Here is a 9783-nt window from a genome sequence, read left to right on the forward strand (position 1 = left end):
AACGGAAACTAGGGCGGTTCTAATTTTAGCAAGGTCTATAATTCGAGATAGAGCTTTACTGTTTTCAATGTGGTTGTAGAGCAACACATTTTTGGAAAATTTGCTGAACATATGCATGTTCTATCTTTCATACTTTCCATTACACGAAAATTCTAAATGTAAGCATTATGGAGTTCCTTAAAAACGGTTTTATTTATAAAACATTTGAATGGCTGGCGTCCAAAAGCGACCAATCCACATTTTGTTCCCAAAATCGACATTTTTGCATTTTCCCATAGTTTTAGTAAATCTCGTGGAGAATTACTTTGAGAAATTTGAAAATAATTTTTAGGCTTTTTGCTATTAGCAGTCAAAGTTGACGATGCAGGTAACCCCAGTACTAGCTGGCGTTCAAAAGGGGGTAACCCCACATTGTGTCTTATGGAAATTCGACTTTTCTCGTTCGTTTTCTGAGGTTTTAAGAAAAAGTAGTCTATCGATTCGCCATCTGTACCTAAATGTAATGTTGTAGCTCATATATCGGTGAACCCGATATAATAGGGGAGACCGAGGAGGGTTCAAACATTGTTTTGTTTTTGTTAGATAAATCGAAACAAACTATCATTCGATGATTGCTTATTTTTAAATTTCTTACTTCTGTTTATGCTTTATTAAATTACATCAGAATAACTGGTAAAAATCAATAACAAAGCATCAGTGTATTGATTTTTGTGACAGTGTTCTCTTTGTTTCAACTCTCCTCATTCCGAGGTAAGTTGAAACAGCAATGAATGTGAGTTGAAACAAGTAACAAGTTACTTTAAATATTATCAAAAAGGTTTTTTAAAGCATCAAATGTTACAATTGTGTCATTTTTATTCGTTCACACTAAGATGATTCTTCAAAATGGTATGCATTCTTATCAATATTTTCCCAGTGTATATCTATGTATAAACTGACACTTGTTTTGAAAATCAATGTTAGATTTTGGTTACAAATGCAGGAATTTCTGCACTTATCTCAACACTAATAACAGTAAGATACTACACCTAACCACTAGTTAACTATAACTGTAAAATCAAGAAATTTGATACCCATTTTTTCATATATTTAGTTATGTATTATTTCCCAACTACTTCTCCAAGAACATTCTACATTTATTAAAATGGTTGATATGACCAGTGACGCTATTTATGACTACAAGTGGTACGGGTTTATGAAAACAGGTAATTTGGTATCCATGTCGGTAGTATTTAGTTCATTTTGGATTATGGTCACTTCGCTCCAAGCTTCAGAAGCTGATTGGAGTAATCAATTAGAACATATGCATATTCCGTGGTTTTAAATGACCTGGATCTAATAGATTGAGAATGTTGATCACTGTTGTGAATTCAGGAAAGAACAATCTTGATTATTATTACTTGTTCAGCGACGTTAATGTCATTATAACATTGCAATAATACTAGAAGTTCATCATCGAGGAGAGTTAATACAAAGTGTTTAGAAGTAAGGCTTCATCCACAATTTACAATTTATACATCACAAAGGTAGAAAGAAACTCATACAATTCAAGAAATTTTAATAGTGATATTTTCATGATTGAACATCACTTAATGTCCTATTCATACCAATTTGAAGAAAAACTTTTTTTTTTATTTTAAATACGTTTATTTAGGCCCAAATGCTATAGCGATAATTCATTTTTTTAAAAATTACATGTCACATGTCAGTGGGGGAAGGGAAAGCCGTATTTAGGGGCGGCTTGCTCCCCTCTTATGTAAGTAAAGGAAAAAGGTAGGAAGTGGGATACATATTGTGTAATTGACATCGTCGTTTGCCGATTGATCATTGTGGCGGATATGCACACTTTGTTATAGTGTTGTAGTTTCCAGCCTGTAATCGCAGGGGCGAGGGGAGGGTCGATATTTCGGATAATTATTGGCACTCTGCTGCTGTCAGGCACGTAGCCAGAGGGGGGGCTAGGGGGCTAAAGCGCCCCCCGAAATTTTTCAAAAATAAATTTAAAAAACCGGTGACTTTTAACAAAACTTGTTGCTTATTTGGTTTAAACAAATTATTGAGAAAAAGTTAAAGAAGGCTATTTCTAACCACCGAAGGCAATGATCACGAAATTCAGTGTGCTTTATGCTTTTGCTCGAGCCAGTGCGAAGCGAACAACAAAAAAGTAACTTTTATATTGTGTGCCTTGTCTGAAGAATACAAGAGACTGTTACTTTAATTGTAGCTGTAATAATCTGTCGAGATTAGTGATTAGCAGAAGCAAGAATTGGTGCTCCAGCCAAATGCGGTGATTATAAAATTATTGATCATTCGCATCCTGAAGGTGTAAATAGAGATTAGACTTTCGGAAACCGGCTCTATCCAGTTCTATCATGGCAGGCATTTAGCGCTCAACAAATTAGTGCAGACGAAACCATTCATTTCGCACAACTTAAAGCACAAGGTTGTGTGTGACAATGCTATAATTAAGATCCTTCTGTATATGGACTATGAGAAAATGAATGTTCCGCTACAAGATCGGATACCGCTTACTCGCAGATTAATGTCACATTTGGGAGAAATGGAATCTATTTGGAAGGGCAATTATTGAGGGCGAAAAGCAAGGAAGATATTCGCGAACATAAAGGCAGCAACTACGATGATGACACGGAAATGTACAATAGCGAGATAGAAATGAACTACTCCCCCCCAAGACATAGTTGGTGAGGAAAAAAATATTTCCTCGCCTCGTAAACAGGTTTCCACGTGCAATGGCTAAGCGCTTGCGCGAGATCTGTAGGACAACCACATAAACTCGTTATATTATTTTTATTGTTTACATAAGGAAATATATAAAAGACCCACGACCCAGTTTGTTATTTTTAAATGATAATTTTTTGAATTGCACACAATTTTGAATTTCTGTATTAGATCAGTGCACACTGTACACTCTGTTCTCTGTACACTACTCTGCGCTACACAAAAAGTATTTCAATTTATCTGAGAACGATTGAGCCGAGAATAGAATTTTCATTTCGCGTCATTGTAACGCAATACCATTTTTATTAACGCTTCATTTCATTGTTACGAGTAATTCGTTCCGTACTAATACACTGTTAATCCGTAAATCCGTGATATCTTCGACAAACGTGCAAAAAAAAATTCTTTTAAAAGTGGACCGGGCAAAAAGTGGTAAAATAATAGGCAATCACGAAGAGGGACTAAAATGTTGGGACTGATTGAATCTATAAGTCAATAAGTTGGGATAACAGTTTCGATTTCATGTCTTAAGTATGTGACAGTCTTTCGTTCCGTTTTTGCTCGTCATGGAATAAAATGAGAGAGATAATCTTAAATAAGAGAGCAAAGAGAGGAAAAAATCAACCAATCTAAATCGACTCAAGATCACTCTTCTATCTTTACTATACACTCAACACGAGTTCTTTCCGAATTGCGCTCTGATCTTCTCATTTCGTCTTCGTTGCGTTAGGTGCAACAACTTTAATTGAAACTTTTTCCCAAATAGTGATAAAACAAACATGTAATCAGACAAACATTACAACTTTCTTCAAGAAATCATACATCTCTTCCAATCTTGATGATGATTGAAAAAAATCAAGAGCTAATTATTTTTATTCACAAACAAACCTATTACTAAACAGATTAGTGTTCATATTTGTTTAATGAATTGGCAAAGAGTTTTGCAAAAGTTTTACAGGAAACGGATAATTTGCTGTAATTTAAAACAGACAACTCTAAAAGAAAGCCTCGGCAAATTAGGTGCAAGTGCGATGTGTTCTCTTCCATGTGTCGGAAGCAAGTGATGCTGAAATTATTATCTATGTTTATAGTCTCTAGTTATATTGGTGTCATCAATGTTATATTTACCAAATTTTATGTAAATTAGAAGCATTGAGTAATCAGTGCTAAGTAATTTTCTTTCGATTTGTGAATAGATTCTGAGCAGTTTCGCCCAGTAGATTAAATTCTGGGTAGTTTCCATTAGTAGATTAAATCATTGAAATATATATTTGACATTGTCCAAAACCCCACGAATTCCGAAATAAAACCTTCAAATAAATAAATAAAACCAAAATGTTCAAATATAATATTTACTTAATCTAGGTAATCTTCTCAAGTTACAACGGTTTTGCAAGATTGTCAAAAGTCAATAGAGCTAAGGCATTCTTGCTTTGTAGTGAAATCAGTAGTTTTTGCACTCACTTTACATTTTGACTTTTACTATAGTTTTAGGGATCTAGGAAAATCAGTCTACGATATTTTTAATTCATAAGTACAATGATATAAAAAGTACCTAAAAAGAATCAACTTAAATAGATAAAAAGATAGTTATTCTGAGTTGCCTGATAATGTTGTCGAAGATAGTCTTTAACCCATTACCTATGAGAGTCAAATGAAAAAAAACATGTGTTTTTTTCAGGATTGTTTTGATTACGACATGATGAGTATCATTTAAATTGAAAATTTCATAAAGTCGAGTTAACGCAAACTTCGGATGAAGTCAAAGAGCTAGTAATAGTAGAAAGAAACCTGATCATGAATATAGGAGTTGAACCTATTTTCTGCATCTACAAATCGCCTGCCTTATCAGAAGATTTGAAGCAAATTTCGACATTCACTTTGTTCGGACATTCTTTGCAACGGTAAACTTTGATTTCACACTGATATATTCCTATTCATGGGGACAACCTTGACGTTGGTTTCGTTCTTCTGATTAGCAAATGCGTGTAAAGTTTCATGAGACGGGTTTTTTGGATATTTTTCTACTCATTCCAATTTAGCGTCTTCTACAAATTGTAAAGGTGTATCGAATGTGTAGCATTTTCAAGCAGCGTAGCATGCAGCGTAGCATTTTCAAGCAGCCCTTAATACTTCGAGCTCTTGACTATTCATTTTTGTAACTAGAGAAATTTCTAACTTGTAAATCAAAAATAATCAAATTTAATTCGTCGATGCACTATAGCCTTTCTTGTAACAGGCAACATATTATTAGAGTTTTTAGTGTCTATTGTCTTATTTTTGGAATTGTTTTCACTAAGAACTTTTCATAATTACGTTCAGTTTCCAGTGATTGTTTCAAGTCATCAGAATTAATACATTTATGCAATAATTTTTAAGCCCCTCCCGAAACAAAATCCTGGCTACGGGCCTGGCTGCTGTCATGATATTCTCTATATCATCTGCATGTGAGGTATGTCATGATGTTCTGGATAGACGGTTATCAAGAAGGGTAGGCACCGAAGACTCGTGAAGCAATGCCATATTGTAGATACAGGGATAGGTTGGCGAGATTCTAATGTGAATGAGAGTGGGGAAAATGCATTAAATTTAGACATCAATAGTTTTCAAAAAGATATAGATAAGAAAAATATAGGGATGTGACCAGGACGTCCCGGACTGGCACATAGGGTGATCTACCTCGGGCCCGAAGGGAATCTATTAGTTGGGACCTGGCAACACAGTACTCTGCGCACAGCCAAACAACATGCTCGATGTCGTGATAGCCGTTCTCACAAACACAATGATTACTCTCAGCAAGCCCTATACGACGGAGATGCGCGTCAAACGAGTAATGGTTGGACATGATCCTTGACATCGTACGAATAAAGTCACATTCGTACGATGTCAAGGATCACATCCAACCCCTTAAACCAAGCATTCGTTGATACCTTCGGGATAATGGAATGTAGCCACCGTCCCAGATGTCCATTGCTCCATGAGGTTTGCCAACTATCGAGCGTCCTCTGACGAGAGATACTGAAAAATTCATTGAAGCAAATTGGTCTTTCGTAAGTGTCGCCTTGGCTAAAGAGTCCGCCTTCTCATTGCCCGCAATAGAACAATGTGACGGGACCCAAACCAAGGTAATCTGGTAAGATTTTTCAGATAAAACACTCGGATATTCCCGTATTTTCCCCAGGAAATACGGTGAGTGCTTTCCAGGCTTCGCCGCACGGATGGCCTCAATGGAGCTGAGACTATCCGAAACGATGAAGTAATAGTCTGAGGGCAGGGTGTCAATGATCCTGAGAGTATACTGAATGGCAGCTAATTCTGCGACGTAAATTGAAGCAGGATCATTGAGTTTGAATGAGGCAGCAAGATTTTCGTTGGAGATACCGAAGCCTGTGGACCCGTCGAGAATTGATCCGTCAGTGTAGAACATTTTGGCGCAGTCGACTTGATGGTATTTGTTATAGAAAATATTTGGGAACACTTGTGGGCGAATGTGATCCTTCATGGATGTGTCGAAAAATACAGTTGGAGCAGAAGTATCTAAGAGATGAGCACGGTTAACGTTATACGAAAATGAATTGATGTTCTGTGCCATGTAATCGAAGTACAAGGACATGAATCGGGTCTGAGAATTAAGCTCGACAAGCCTTTCGCAATTTGCAATCACCAATGGGTTCAGAATATCGCATCGAATGAGCAATCGATATGAGAGGTCCCAGAATCGATTTTTCAGCGGAAGAACGCCCGCCAGCACTTCGAGACTCATCGTATGGGTCGAGTGCATGCAACCCAAGGCAATACGTAAGCAACGATACTGGATTCGCTCCAGTTTGATGAAGTGTATGTTCGCAGCGGAGCGAAAGCAGAAACATCCGTACTCCAACACTGATAATATCGTTGTTTGGTACAGCCTGATTAGGTCTCCTGGATGGGCACCCCACCATGTTCCAGTTATTGTACGAAAAAAGTTGATCCTTTGTTGGCACTTCTGTTTCAGATACCTAATGTGACATCCCCAGGTACCTTTAGAGTCGAACCAGACCCCGAGATATTTGAATATTGAAGCCTGAGCAATAGTTTGATCCATTAATTGAAGATGTAGTTGCGCTGGTTCACGCTTTCTAGAAAATACGACTAGCTCAGTTTTCTCCGTGGAGAACTCGATACCCAGCTGGAGAGCCCAAGCAGACGAATTGTCTAAGGTATCTTGCAGTGGTCCTTGCAAGTCGACGGCTTTAGGACCTGTAATAGAGACCACACCGTCATCTGCAAGCTGCCTTAGCGTGCAGAAATTGACAAGACATTCGTCAATGTCATTCACGTAAAAATTGTAGAGGAGAGGGCTTAGACATGAGCCCTGGGGAAGGCCCATGTAGCTAAATCGTGATGTCGATAAATCGCCATGCGAGAAATGCATTTGTTTTTCAGACAACAGGTTTAGCAAAAAGTTATTTAAAATTGGCGTAAGACCATGCTGGTGCAACTTCTCATAAAGAATGTTGATAGAAACTGAATCGAAAGCCCCCTTAATATCCAAGAATACTGATGCCATCTGCTCTTTGTTAGCATATGCCATTTGAATTTCTGTTGAGAGCAACGCAAGGCAATCGTTCGTCCCTTTGTCTTTGCGGAAGCCAAATTGTGTATCTGACAGTAAGCCATTTGTTTCGACCCATTTATCGAGGCGAAACAAGATCATTTTTTCGAATAACTTCCGGATACAGGACAGCATTGCAATCGGACGATACGAATTGTGGTCGGAGGCTGATTTTCCTGGTTTTTGGATGGCGATGACCCTCACCTGTCTCCAGTCATGTGGGACAATGTTACCCTCAAGAAACCTATTAAATAAATTCAACAAGCGTCTTTTGGCAGAGTCTGGCAGATTCTTCAACAAGTTGAATTTGATTCTATCTGGCCCCGGGGCTTTATTGTTACATGATAAGAGAGCAAGTGAGAATTCCACCATCGTAAACGGTGTTTCGTTCGCGGTATTACAAGGCGACGCGGCGCGGTAGATTTTCTGTGCCGGGGCGGAATCCGGACAAACCTTCTTGGCGAAATCGAATATCCAACAGTTTGAATATTCCACGCTCTCGTTAGTACTGTTTCGGTTTCGCATACGTCGGGCCGTGCCCCAAAGAGTGCTCATAATAACGAAAACTTACTTTTGCTCATTTTTTGCAGTGTGTTCACCGTAAATACTCAATCACTCATTTGACGTAGTTAGCGTGTATTGGAGGGTTTGTAGGTACGGTATAAATAAAACAAATGCATTATTGTTTTATCCCTAACGGTACTGTTTCGCTAGTAATGGGCACTGTTTCAAATCTCCTCTGTTTCAAATCTCCTTGGTTTCCCCAACTGATTTTAGTTGGATTGCGCGGTATTTTGACGCTTCGGATAGTCGTTCCTGAAGGTGAGTGCCGCTCACATACTTGCTATGTATGGCTGTTTTCTATCTAGTATATATTTCTTGCACGAATGCATATTGTTGAGCGTATTTTTTTTCGAAAATTCCAGTGAATGCGTCATGGGTCTACATTGAAAGTTGACCGAGCAATAAGGGATCAATAGAAAAACGGTACATTGTGGTCGGAAAATTAAAAGATGGGTGGGTTATGTCTGCGACATAACCGGTGATATGTAGAATACATAAGGAACTGATAGTTCAAATGTTTTGATACACATTCAATTCGGCTCAGAAATTCATGAACAGCCGTGTAGTCAAATTTAGAAGCTGATATATTAGTATAGTGAGATTTGCTTGCTGGTTTTCGGTGAAATATTTTTCGAGTCTCAGCTTTGATTCGGCAGCAAAAATTAAGTGTGTACTTATTAGAATTTTCGGATAAAAAGTGATTTTGGCGAGGAATATTTCAAATTATTCATTATAAAATATATGGGTGGCTACTATCTGCGACATAACCGGAGTGTCGTGATTACACTTCAAGACGTTAATATGCATCGGAATCACGTTTGAGTGGGAAATTTTCAAATGATTCTTTGTGATAACTATGACTAAAAATTAAATTTCTTTCGTCAACTATATTCCTTCTTTTCACATCTGCAATATTCTTTGAAAATATTGTAGGAATGTTATTGATTAAAAGCTATAAATCCGTTTGGCAACACAGGCCACTAAATGGAGCATGCTCGGACAACCGGAAAAAAATATATCCGATTCTTACAAAATAGGTTTTTTAGCCGACTTTCAATATTGAACATCAAAATGTACGGACGCTTCTACGAGCGATTCATTTATTTTTAACCCATTTTTGAACTGGAGGTTCATCCTTGCCGAGTTTTACGGGTTAAATTTTTTTTAAAGCGATTCTTATGTTGAAGGATTTCCTTCCGATTTTTATACTTGAAGTTTATTTGTATTCTATATTCTAAAATGTTCAACCTATGCGACTTTCATTTTCGGTCGCTCATTTGACTGTCGTATTAGCAGTCAGCATCAGCAGCAGTAACTAAGAATTATTCGCGCCATGGTCCGTAGTGAAAACAATTTCAATTCTTTATGCGAAGAAAATAGTTGCCCGGAAAATGATGGTTTTTTGGGGCTCTACCCCATTTGGCATAATGTGATATGGCATAATGTCATTTGGCATAATGTCACATGGCATAATGACCATTTGGCATAATGGTTATTTGGCATAATAGTCAGTTGGCATAAATGTGACATGGCATAATGGCAATTTGGCATAATGACCATTTGGCATAACGCCATTTGGCATAATTCTATTTGGAATATTTTTTTATTTGGCAAAGTGAACATTGGATTAACGACAAGTTAGCATCTAAGGATTTCATTCATATTATGTAAATTTTAATTGGAAATTTGGACAATCTTCCGAGTTAAGAACAGCTCATGTTTAAAAGAAGGGAAAATCATCAATGATTTATACCGAACTACTGATACTAAATATTGAAAGATAAATGACATACTTTACTGAAAATTCATCCTTCTTTTAACTATGAGCTGTTCTTTAATGCGAAAGTTTGCAAATTCCTAATTTCATATTTCCACAATTTATGATA

The sequence above is a fragment of the Topomyia yanbarensis genome, chromosome 3 (genome assembly GCF_030247195.1).
Source record: "Topomyia yanbarensis strain Yona2022 chromosome 3, ASM3024719v1, whole genome shotgun sequence".
Classification (NCBI taxonomy): Eukaryota; Metazoa; Arthropoda; class Insecta; order Diptera; family Culicidae; genus Topomyia; species Topomyia yanbarensis.